Source organism: Atractosteus spatula, chromosome 13 (genome assembly GCF_055471065.1).
Source record: "Atractosteus spatula isolate fAtrSpa1 chromosome 13, fAtrSpa1.hap1, whole genome shotgun sequence".
Taxonomy (NCBI): domain Eukaryota; kingdom Metazoa; phylum Chordata; class Actinopteri; order Semionotiformes; family Lepisosteidae; genus Atractosteus; species Atractosteus spatula.
Window position 1 is genome coordinate 41494248 of NC_142718.1, and position 11695 is coordinate 41505942.

The 11695-nt window shown below is 39.0% G+C and overlaps 1 long non-coding RNA gene across 1 annotated transcript in view; it reads left to right on the plus strand.

Moving 5' to 3' along the window:
* The window catches only part of LOC148822451 (uncharacterized), a 20828-nt gene extending 11077 nt beyond the window's left edge, over positions 1-9751 (plus strand). Inside the window, exons 2-3 of the long non-coding RNA XR_016093907.1 lie at positions 9462-9537; positions 9662-9751. This is a non-coding gene — a long non-coding RNA (uncharacterized LOC148822451). The remainder of the gene's footprint in view (positions 1-9461; positions 9538-9661) is intronic.
* Positions 9752-11695: the final 1944 nt, after the last annotated feature.

The window sequence follows — 11695 nt, forward strand, 5'->3', positions numbered from 1 at the left end:
GGAGTGTCAACCCTGAGAAAGGCAGGTGTAGTCGGTGTCATGCTTTGGCGTTTTGAGCTTTCAATTCAGAAAATAATTACCCCTAATAGGAGTAATAAATACCTTTAATAGGAATAATAATACTGTAATAATAACAACAAAAATAACAAGAACAAGAATAATATAAAAATATGAATAACAAGAAGAAGGAGAATAAAAACCTTTATTTTATATGACGTCATCTCAAGGCTCTGTACAATAAAACAACCAAACAGAAGAGACAGGGATACACAAATAAAAACAATAAATTGAGCAGAATTAATTGCTAGAGTAGAAAAGAGAGTTTTAAGACAGGACTTGAAACTGCTGAGTGGTTCGCAAGATCTGAAAAAAGCTGGGAGACCATTCCACAACCTTGAAGCAACAGATCTGACGACAAGGTCTCTCAGTGTCCAGAGCCTCGTGCTGGGAACTGCCAGAGCGTCAGTGTCCGAGCAGTAAAAATGACCTTTACGTCTGGAGGGGATATCACTGCACGGGTTTAATCTATACACAACTTTTCTTGTGTTTTCTGTGTTAGCATATAAAATACACTCTGACCACATTTTAGATTTTAAATTGTGCACCTGCCTTCATTTAAAATCAATTTTAGCTTTATCATCCTCGGGGGGGGGGGTTGTTTTATGGCACAGTACAACACAACAGAACAACAAGGACAGACAAACATTAGGAACAGTGAAGGCAGTACAATCGTGTTCCAGGACGTAAGAGTGTTACTTTACATTGTTTGAGAGAGAGATTGCAGCAGGGATGAAAGATTTCCTGGGTCTGTTAGTTTTACACACAGACAGGGGACACAGGAGTCTCCCAGATGGGAGAAGTGTAAATTCACAATGGAGGGGGTGAGACACACTCCATAATGCCTTTGGCCTTCTTTACAACCCTCCGTTTGTAGAGGATACATAAGTCAATTTGCATTAGTGAATTGGTGAATTAGTCTGCTACTTATGTTCCACTTATTTTCCCAAATAAGTTTCCCAAATAAGATTTATACAGTAAGTGTCATCACAACAGCTATCCCATCTCAGAGTTGTGGTCACTGACAACCTCTATAGTCTGACAGTCTGACCGTTAATTACAGTAAGCAGGAGGGGTGTTGCATTATTCTGAAATCAATGTTTTCAAAACATTTAGCATCAAAGAGAACTCATCACAACTTTAAATAAAATTATTTAGAATGGGTTTGTGATTATTTTATGGATGCTTTAATGAACTGATTAGTGCTGTGTCATTAGCAAACGATTTCTGTATGTGTGTTTGCTCTTACAAAATGTACAACTATGATGTGGGGACAAGATACCCCTTTGGTGAACCAATAGAAGTGTAGGGAATTTCAGAGATCAATTTCCTCAGTCTGACCTGTTCATACCTGTCACGGATGTCAGAAGGGATGAACCGTGGAGAGGCAGAAGAGTTAAAAAGACCCTATGCGTAGTGGCGAGATGGGGGTTAGCCCAGGCTCAGCAGTTCAGGAGTCGTATAGAAACCAATGCCCTCAGGCAGTGGACGTGGGGCGACCTGGTACTAGGCGGGTCTCAGGACATCCGAATGTCAATGCTGAGCGAAGGAGAATGAGTGACCCGGAAATATATAGCCCCAGAGAGGGAGACACTGGAAGGACAGGAAAGCACAGGAAACTAGGGACAGGACAGAGTAGGAGCGCCCTCTGGCTGCAGAGGGCGTGACAGTGCCCCCCCCTTCATGGACGGCTCCTGACGCCCATTCAAATAAGTGAGCTACACAGCACTGGGGGGAGGAAAAACCTCATTTAACTGAAAGGAAACCTCCAGGAGTCCACAGCTGAGAGCTGCCCCCTCCTCCAGGGTATAAACCTTTATTGGGTAGAGGAAGGGGGGTACAGGTAGAGCTCCGGAGACTTGAAACAAAAAAAAGACAAGTACACAAGCACAAACCACAACAAAGATAAACCTGGGAGACCAGGGAAACAAACCACAAAAAAAACAGATAGGAACCAAAAGTTCCAAGACACACTGGACAGGGGGGCCAGAGAGAAGGGGAAACCAGGAAGTGAAAAATCAAAACACCAAACAAAAAACAAGAATAAAAACACAAAAACCCGGGAAAAATACCGCAGACTGGGCAAAAGACACATTCACATTCTATCACTGATATCGGAGTGGACAACCCGAGGAAAGCCAGGCCCGCTCACAGGCATGGATGACCGGAGTGATATCCAGCAATAAGAATGGAGGAACGGCAAAAAAGGCTCACCAAACTAACGCTGATATCGGGAGAAGACAACCCGAGGAAAGCCAGGCTGCAGCCCACTCAAAGACATAGGAGTCAGAAAAAGCTGAGAAAAAAAACTGCGGAAAAACAAAAGGCACCACTAGCGGGGTCAGTAGGAGGCTCAGCATTCTGTCACGGATGTCGGAAGGGACGAACTGTGGAGAGGCAGGAGAGTGGAAAAAGACCCTATGCGTAGTGGCGAGATGGTTGTTAGCCCCGGCTCAGCAGTTCAGGAGTCGTATAGAAACCAATGCCCTCAGGCAGCGGCCGTGGGGCGACCTGGATGCTAGGCAGGTCTCAGGACATCCGACCGTCAATGCTGAGCAAAGGTGAATGAGTGACCTGGAAGTATATAGCCCCAGAGAGGGAGACACTGGAAGGACAGCAAAGCACAGGAAACTAGGGACAGGACAGAGTAGGAGCACCCTCTGGCTGCAGAGGGCGTGACAATACCTGTTCGTTAAGAAGTCTAGGATCCATCTTATCAAGTAACTGTTTAAATTCATGTTCTTTAAGAGTTTCTGTGCAAGCAGCAGTGGTTGTCTTATATTGAAAGCAGAGGAAAAATCAATAAATAAGATTCTTACAAATGTCTTTGTCACATCTGGATAAAGATAAATGACACATTTAATGTAACCTGACCTACAGTATAATACACAATTTGCACAGTTACCTGACTTAATATCCAGTGAGGCTTAGATGGAAAATACCTTACTGTACATCCATGGATAACAGAACAAAATCCCAGCCTGCTTCTAATTACCAAGTTTTTTAAGAATATAAAAGAGATCCTGATCAGGTTCTGGTGTCTTCTAGTTGTTATTCTAGTTGATCTTAGTTGCTCAAGTAATTGGTACATTTATTTAATGAGCTGAATAACTGTAATTATTCTATTTAGTTTGATTGTGTCTTATAGTTACAGTATGTGCACAGTAGATTACTATAGTCTGAGATTCAGTGCCTGTAAATTCCTCCTTTGGTATGTTGAATTCTGCACGTCCCATAAATGCACCCTTACTTTTCTCAAACTTAAGGAAATACACAAATTAGTGTAAAACTTGAGAGGGGTTACTGAGTTTTGTTCAAACCTGAGCAGTTCGTTTTCACCAGTTTTAATCTGCTTATTTTCCTGCACATACTGTATGTTGAGTATATGACAAAAAAACATGTCCTGAAACAGATAAGCCCGTACTGGTCAAAACGGATGTGTAGAGTGTGCAGCTTGGCACTTGCTGGGGTTCAATCACTTGAGTTCCCTAACACTCTCTCCCACTAAATACTGTATCTATTCCTCTGGCTGCAACAATAACAGTGACCAAGAGGCATCACTGTTAAGGATTTTGTCACTATTGTGGGGCTCAATGATCCCCCTCTGTATTATCGTGGCACAAATGTTGTTAACATGGATCGTTCCCCGCTGAGCCCCAGTTATTGTCTCTGAGTCAACTCCTAGCTTCTCAAAATGGTGGTGAATTCCACTACACCAAAAGACAGGGCTCATGTCGGGGAATAATTGAAGGCTATTGAGTTTCCTGGGGGATTACGTCACTTAGATACAGGCTTGGGATAAGCCCTGCTCCAAAAAGAATATGTGGAAGTTGTCCAAAATTCATGCTGTGCTTCCTGATAAACACATATTTTCATAAGAACATAAGAAGGGTTACAAACGTGAGGGGGCACTTTGTCTCATCTAGCCTGTTTTGTAGTTAGTAGTTAATGTTCCTTTCTGCTAATGGTGTGAAAGAGGATAGAAATAACATCAAAAGGAAGAAATGGTATAACAGCCAGCACATTGAAAGCTGTGGATTGATATCCCACTCAGAGATTTATTATGAATAATGTCATTTAACAAATAATTAAATATTTATTAAATATCTGTGTATTTAAAAGGCAGCCACATGTCACAGTGACCTCTCTGAACTGAACAATTTTTTGCGATTCATTTTCATGTCGAGGAAACCATCTAATAAGGAAGGGATTAGATAGAGAAGTAATTCAGAACATGACCAAATTAGCACAGTATCAATCAGTTTTATTGTGACATAGAGTGTGACACTCTCATGCAATGAGTTTAGTTCAGCAGAATTGCAAATTCTGTAGTTTTGTTAGATCCTAATGAATGTGATAGAGAGACGACAGGTGTATAAAGTATTTGGCATGACTCCTGTTCAGGGAATGGTGGGAATGGCAGCCTCTCCAAAAGGATAAAGCTGCCCAAGTTCCCTTCACTATTGCAAGGATTGAGCCAGGGAGCTGCTGCAAGGGTGTGGAGAAGGAGGTGGGGGGATGTGAGACAGATACAGTACGTGAAGACACGTCCTGGGTGCGAGGCTTATACACGTAGGCAAGTGGATCTGTGTGAGATTAGGATCTAATCCTCCCACATTTCTGTTATAAACTCCATGCATTAAACTTGCATAAAATGTGCAAAAACCAAGAACAAGGGCAATGTTATTTCTAGCTTTTCTTGTATGAGTCACTTATTCAAGTCTACGCATGCATTTTCCTGTCAGAAGTAAAACTATTTCGGACACTGCCCAGCAGGGTCTTGGGTGGTACAACTTACTTCAGGCTCATTGCTCAGGTGACTGTTCTGCTGGGGGAAATGAGTCTCCAGGTGATCATGACCAAAGTGATTATTTGTTCTCAATCGATGTAGTTGGCAAAATTAGGTCCTTAAAGCTTTTCTCTGTAAACGTATTATTCAGCAAATCATTGTAAGTAAAATATAAAAAAAAATCAAAAGGGACCCAGACACCCATCTAATAATAGAACAGCACAGCGTCTATTAGTGCCAACAGCAGGGTCAGTAAAACAATGATATTGTCCAGTTTGAATAAGATAAATGTTTGTGGCACACACGTAAAATAAGGTACAAAGGTTAAATGTTTTTTGGGAACAATGCATGTTTTTTAATGGATTAATATCGGTACACACCTTGAGAAATAAGCAACTATTGCCAAGTAAAACTAAACCAAACTTGTACATTGTTACAATAGAATTATTTCAAAACATAAAGAATGCACGACTCCTCAGAGTAAACAGTAGCCAGACATCCTGGCATCTGCTACGATTAATTTACTGCTCACTGCTTTCAATGTGATTTTCCCCCATATGTTTCAGATGCTGTTGCTTCTCTTCTGCTCTGGAACAAGCAGCTTTTATGTGAATTATTTACTGAATACACAAAGCAGTCGAATACAAAGTCCGTAAAAGCACTATAAACAATTTATCTTTAATTCCTCATTAAAAAAATGTTGTTCTCCTTTGCGATATAATTATTCTCGGTCACTGATTCTTAAAAAATAAATCCAGCTAGCAAGTCTGTGTACTGGGCAGGAAGTGCTTTCAGAATTTGATTTGGTTCTCATAGCTACGATTGGCTTCTTATCTGATAAAGACCAGGTGTGTCTTGTGCATTGTAATGTGTTTAGTCTAAAACTAACCCAAACATCATCTATTAACCTAAACCACAGCGAGACAGGAAAGGAATCACCATATCTAATACATCTCTGATAATAAACCATAAGGGTAATGCTTTCTTTATTGTACAGTAAAAACGATAACATTCCCCCGTGTAGTAATTAAAACAAAAAGCTAGGTACAGAATATAGAGGTGAGCCAGCTTTGATTAAAAATAATTTAAATTAAGAGAGGTTTAGTTTTGATATAAGAAGTGCCTATTCTTGATATGTTGCTGGTAAGACCCGTGGATATTGGCTTGCTGGCACCCTTTAAAAAAGTCTCAGTTTTTAGCATGTTATTTGGAACTTGCCAAGAAATCTTGCTGCCATGTACTCATTGCAAATTTCAAGCTTTAAAGTTACTTCACGAAAAGATGTTAGATGTTAATTTTTTTTTTTGGACTGGGCACTGAAACAAAATTAAGCAGCTTGTACATACTGTACAGTATGTTAGTACTGTAAAAGTTAAAAAAATAAATCAAATTTACAAGATCGATTGTGAGATGGGAAAAGACAGCAAAATAAAATTAAAAAACGTTTTCGTTCTTATTTACCAGAATGTGGCAGTTCTCCACTCCACTACAAGCCAACAATAAACTGAACAGTTACAGCTTCCTTAAGGTAAACTAATAAACTTAAACCTGACACAGATGAAGAGACCAGAGAGTGCTTGTACTGTAATGGGATAATGAGAGTAACAGAAGAATCTGAAGGGTGGTAGATTGGATACACTTGTATAACATTTATTTTCATTTGTACAATGGAAGAATTCAGTAGAAACCACAAAATCTGTTAAATGTTTCTACCTGGTGATCTGCCAAAGGCTGTCTTATTATTTTTGAAAGGTATCTTTGGTTTTATCTACAGTATCAATCACAGCCTCCTACTGTAGTGCATAGATGATCTACAGTAGGGATCAGTAGGACTTCCCTTCATTTATTTGGCTCCTATATGGCTAGCAAAAACTATTTGTAAATCCTGGATATTTGAAATCTGACGTTGTCTCACTTGCTCAGGGTATTCCACAGGGTTCTTTGCTGGGACCTTTGCTGATTAGTATTAACACACAGCCTCCTGCTCAGGGTATTTGCCACCATGATGGTAAATCTGAGAAGCTGACTCTGGGTATTATGTGCAGAACAAATCAGATCGTTCTTCTGTAGTTTCTCCTCTTTAGAGCTCTCTCTCTGACATTAAGATATGGATACAATAGAACTTAAACCATTTCTAATGGGTTTGATGTAAAACTTTTGAAGAAAGTTAAAAACCTTGATATTACTTTTGGCCCTTTGAAGTGCAGATTTTAGGGCAGTTTTCTTCCACCTACCAAGTTATAGCCCTCGCTCTCTCTATATTGCTCAAATATTGATACATGTCTTTATTTAGTCACGATTAGTCCACTGGAGTGCCTTACTGACTGGATTCTCTTCTAAGATATTAAAGTGGCTTCAGTATGTTTGTAATTCGGTGGCTCATGTGACTCTCAGTGAAATTCAGAATGGAAGGTTTCCCTGCTCACATTTAAAGCACTGAATGGTCAGGGTCCATGTTATCTTAAGGATGTACAGTCCTGCATGAGTGTCCAGATCCTAATGTGCAGAATAATACATGTGAGGCTACTTATGAAAAAGACAGTGGTGTTTATATCATCACATTATTTACACTTTCTACAAAGTGTGGGGAGGCAGAAAAGATGTTCAGGTATGTATTGAAAAGTGTACAATTTAAAAAAGGATATTGTGTTAAAATTATTAAAATTTAAGACTGCATTTTACTGTATGTACCATATTGGTCACCACATTACAAAAAAAGATACAACTGCTCTCACTTAAGTCCAGGTATTCAAAGAAATGTCCTGCACTAACAGACTAAAAGAACTGAACCTTTTAAGTCTTGAACTGAGAAGAGAACGAGGGGATCCAAGTGTTCAAGATCCGCAAAGTCAACAACGTGGACTTCTTCAAAATAAATAGTGACAAAAACACAAGGACACAAGTAGAAACTATGTTAAAGTGCATTTAAAACTTCACGCTTCTTTTTTTAAAAGACATGCTTCTTTATGCAGAGGGTTATGGGAGTGTGGAACACACTACAGAGCCATGAGGTTGAAGCTGATACATCTTCTTTCACGAAACAGTTGGATGACTACCAAATGGTAGATGGGCCAAAAGTTCTCCTGTAGTTTGTAATCTTTCTTCTGTTCTGTACCTTGAAGATACAGGTTAGTTTGTAACACATTCTTGTAAGAGTCCACACAACTGACATTCCATTTTATTGAATTCATTATTCAATACAATGAATCATTTAGGATCACAGGCCAAAAGTGAAAAAAAAAAGTTAAATAAACTAAATGTTAATAGACAAAAAACTGTATGGGGTAAAATACTAGAAACTTAAACAAAATGTGTTTCTTTTTCACGTAAGAGTTTCCATGTAGAGAATCTTGTGGTGTGGCAGGTGTGAGATGTGTGAGCCCAAGAGTTTCATGATAACACTCTTTTTGTTTCTGTTGAGTGGTTCACTGGTTTTCCATTGGACCGGGGATAATGTTGTGCTTAACTAAGCCAGTGACTTTGCTCTCTTTCACAAGAGGCTGGGTGATTCTACTGCACTGCATGGAAAGATCGCAGAGAAATGTAATAAAAAATGAGGAGCAAAAATGTAATTTGTTTTAATTTGTGACTAAAAATGTTCCAAGTTAGCCTAAATACATGTCCTTAATATCTAGATTTCAAAATTCAGAAAATAGAAATATGATATATATACATAATAATGAGGCTGTAAAATAAAGAGATTCCAGCCTAATGCAATCACCATCCATTGGCTTTTCTTGGTAATCCATAACAGTTAACATACAAGTAATGAGCACAGAGTTCATCAACTAGCTTGGGGGTTCAATTTGTTTAATAATCTTTTTAGCTTGAGGGGGAAAATAGAGTGAAACTATATGTATGCACAGAGTTAATGTACCAAAAGATTTAAAAAAAAATTATTAACACAGTTCGTGTTGATCAATTAATTTAGCTTATAGTGCAATGTTAACCTGGACTGTGAATTGTTACTTTCTCAAAATGAGAGGCTCATCTTTTTAGTTATCACGTTATGTGTTGCAACCAGTGATTATTGTTTAGGAAAAAACATCACATTCTACTATGAAGAGATTATAAAGAAGTTGTTTTGTCAGACTGTACTGTAATATGTTCTCAGAATATGTTTATTGGCTAAAAGATGAGGACTCACAGTTTGCTACTCCCGCTTACTCCTCACAATCTCCATTGAGTTGATCTGCTCTGTTAGAAAAGTGTACAATAAAAGTGAAACAACAACAACAACAACAACAAATTTTTTACATGTTCAGATTCAGAAAAAGTACAGACCCAAACACAAAACCAGCAGAGGAGAATTATGGCACAATAGCAAAAGTATTAACAAACGTAATAATGTACAGTTGCAGCTGTATGACACAATAATTGCGGTCATTTGAAGGAAGCGATATTTTTCTTATCTAAATGATTAAATAAACAGTGTGCTTCTAAAACTGGTCAAACAGAAATTAAAGAAACTCAGGCATTAGCTTAATGCAGGAAGAAATATGGCAACGTAGGATTGGGGCTTCATAATGTGTAACTGGAATGTAATAGTATCATTACACAGGAGAAGGAAACCAAACTATTTGATATTCAATAAGTATTCCATTTTCTTTGACAGGACATTTATGGAGAAGCTGCCCTTCAGTTTTAGGCTTCCCTTGAGGGACATTACAAATTGATGGAAGGCTTTGTAGGTACAGTAATTGCTAACAGATTTTTACAAAGATCAAATGAATTTTTTCTCCAATTTCATATTCATAGACTTTTTCGGGTTTTGTTACTTGTCACAAAAGTAAAACTATATTGTTGCAATTTCAGGTTTGGGAAGGAGCAAGAGGATTTAGTTTTCAGGATGCATCAGTTGTTCCGCTGCACAACATGGTTTAGCTGGGAATTGTTAATTGTGATTCAGCCCAGCTCACTGCGGCTGCCCTTCACTGACCTGGAACATCCAGACCACGCACATGAGCTCTCCGAGGCAGGCCTGCTGCCAGCCTGGTCACTCTGCTTTTGTACTTCATTTCGGAAACACAAACAGCGGAGCTGGATAATGGACACGGCTGCCACTGATGAAGGCAGGGCTCGCAGGCTGCAGACCCGTGTCGGGGGTCATCATTTCACAGCAAGTCAGCCCTCCACCAGCCAGATCCAACCTGAGAGTCACGATTCGCAGGTCAGCGCTGCCTGCCATAGGGAGCCATCCACAGCGCAAGCCGAGACCTCATTCCTCACAGATATGTGGGAGAGGAGATGGGAAACAGCATTTAAAGAAAGTCATGGACTGAAAATGAAAAAAAAACTAAGGAAAGTTCAGAGCAACATAAGATATTTTACATACTCAGAAACAGATATTAAAGCCTTTGACGATGAAGTAATGTCAAACCCAAATATTCTCCTAGATTCTGAATACCCTTGCGGTTGTGCAAGGCCTTTTTGATACCTGCATGTGTACAACATGTAAAGACAGTGCCTTGCAAAAATATTCTCCCCTTTCCCATGATGTCTCATTTTGTTGAATCATAAATGATGTGTACATACTTTTTGAAAATCAAAACGTGAATGCTCAAATGTCAGCAAAAGGTGCAAGTATACTGTACATCAAAACTAAATTAGATTGAGTAAGTATTCGCCTCCTTTGCCAGAGCAAATGTAAATTAGTCCAGGTACACAAAATTACTTTCACAAGTCAAACAAAGCACTAGATGTGTCTGTCTGTATTTACATACAGTACAGTATGTGAGATGGGATGTTTAAAAGCTCTCTTATATTCTGATGTATATCATTCGGGCAACCTTTTATAAACAAACATTATGCTTATAGCTTAATTAGTAGACTATATTTGCCCCATTTAGTTTGTCCTGTGCATAAATAAAAAACGTCTTGGAAGATCACTATGGCTCCTTTTCTTTCCCATACTTTTGGGTGGAGTTGGTAGAGAGTTCATCTAATTGTCGGCTACCAGCTGTATTAAAAGTGAAGCTGGCTGCTGAGAGACTCTTGCGGAATTATTGGAATCTGGAACTAGTCATCAGTGAATTGCTGAATGGATTTTGAAAGAGCAAAAGTGAATCCAGACCAAGGTAAATGTAATGTGACAGTAAGGATTCCCTGGAGACAACATAATTGTAGCTCACATATGTAACACAAAGCAACCCGTTTCCCCGGGCGCCCCTACAGATGGACGATTTTACATATTTAAGAGTTAAGGAGAGTGCTTCTCTAAAAAATGTGGTTTAGCCTTTGCATACATTTTTAGTTGAAAGAATGTACTGCACATTCAAATTGCATAAATTCCTGTTACCTGTAAAAGATATGTAATCCTATATAGATTCATCTCCATTTTTATTTTTCACACAACATATTTTGCAATGCAAACCTACACTTTTCATGGAAGATATTTTGCGGTTCACACCTGTATACAGGTTTAGAGAAGAGAATATCAAATGGCCCGCATATTTATACTCATACAGTACTGTACTGTACACGACATTCACAACGATAGAGCCAGTCGCAGATAATGGACAAAGCCCCAGCTACAACAAGCTAAAATATCAGAACTCCTGCATCCTTGTTAAAGCAGTACCGGTATTCTAGCTATTCTTTGAGCAGCTGAGAATAGACGTAGAAAAAAATACATGTATGAACAAACATATCTATAAATACGTAAGAAAATGTGATGTCAGATGAAGGGAAAACAAAGTGGTTCTATCATGTATATGAAAGAGAGCCATGTATGGCTTCAAGGTGTGGGCCTGAGGCTATGTGCAGTACAACAACAGATGTCTGCTATTTTTACAGCAGTAACCCAGTGAGATATTGGCATCTTTCAGGGTTTTACTACAACAAAAAATA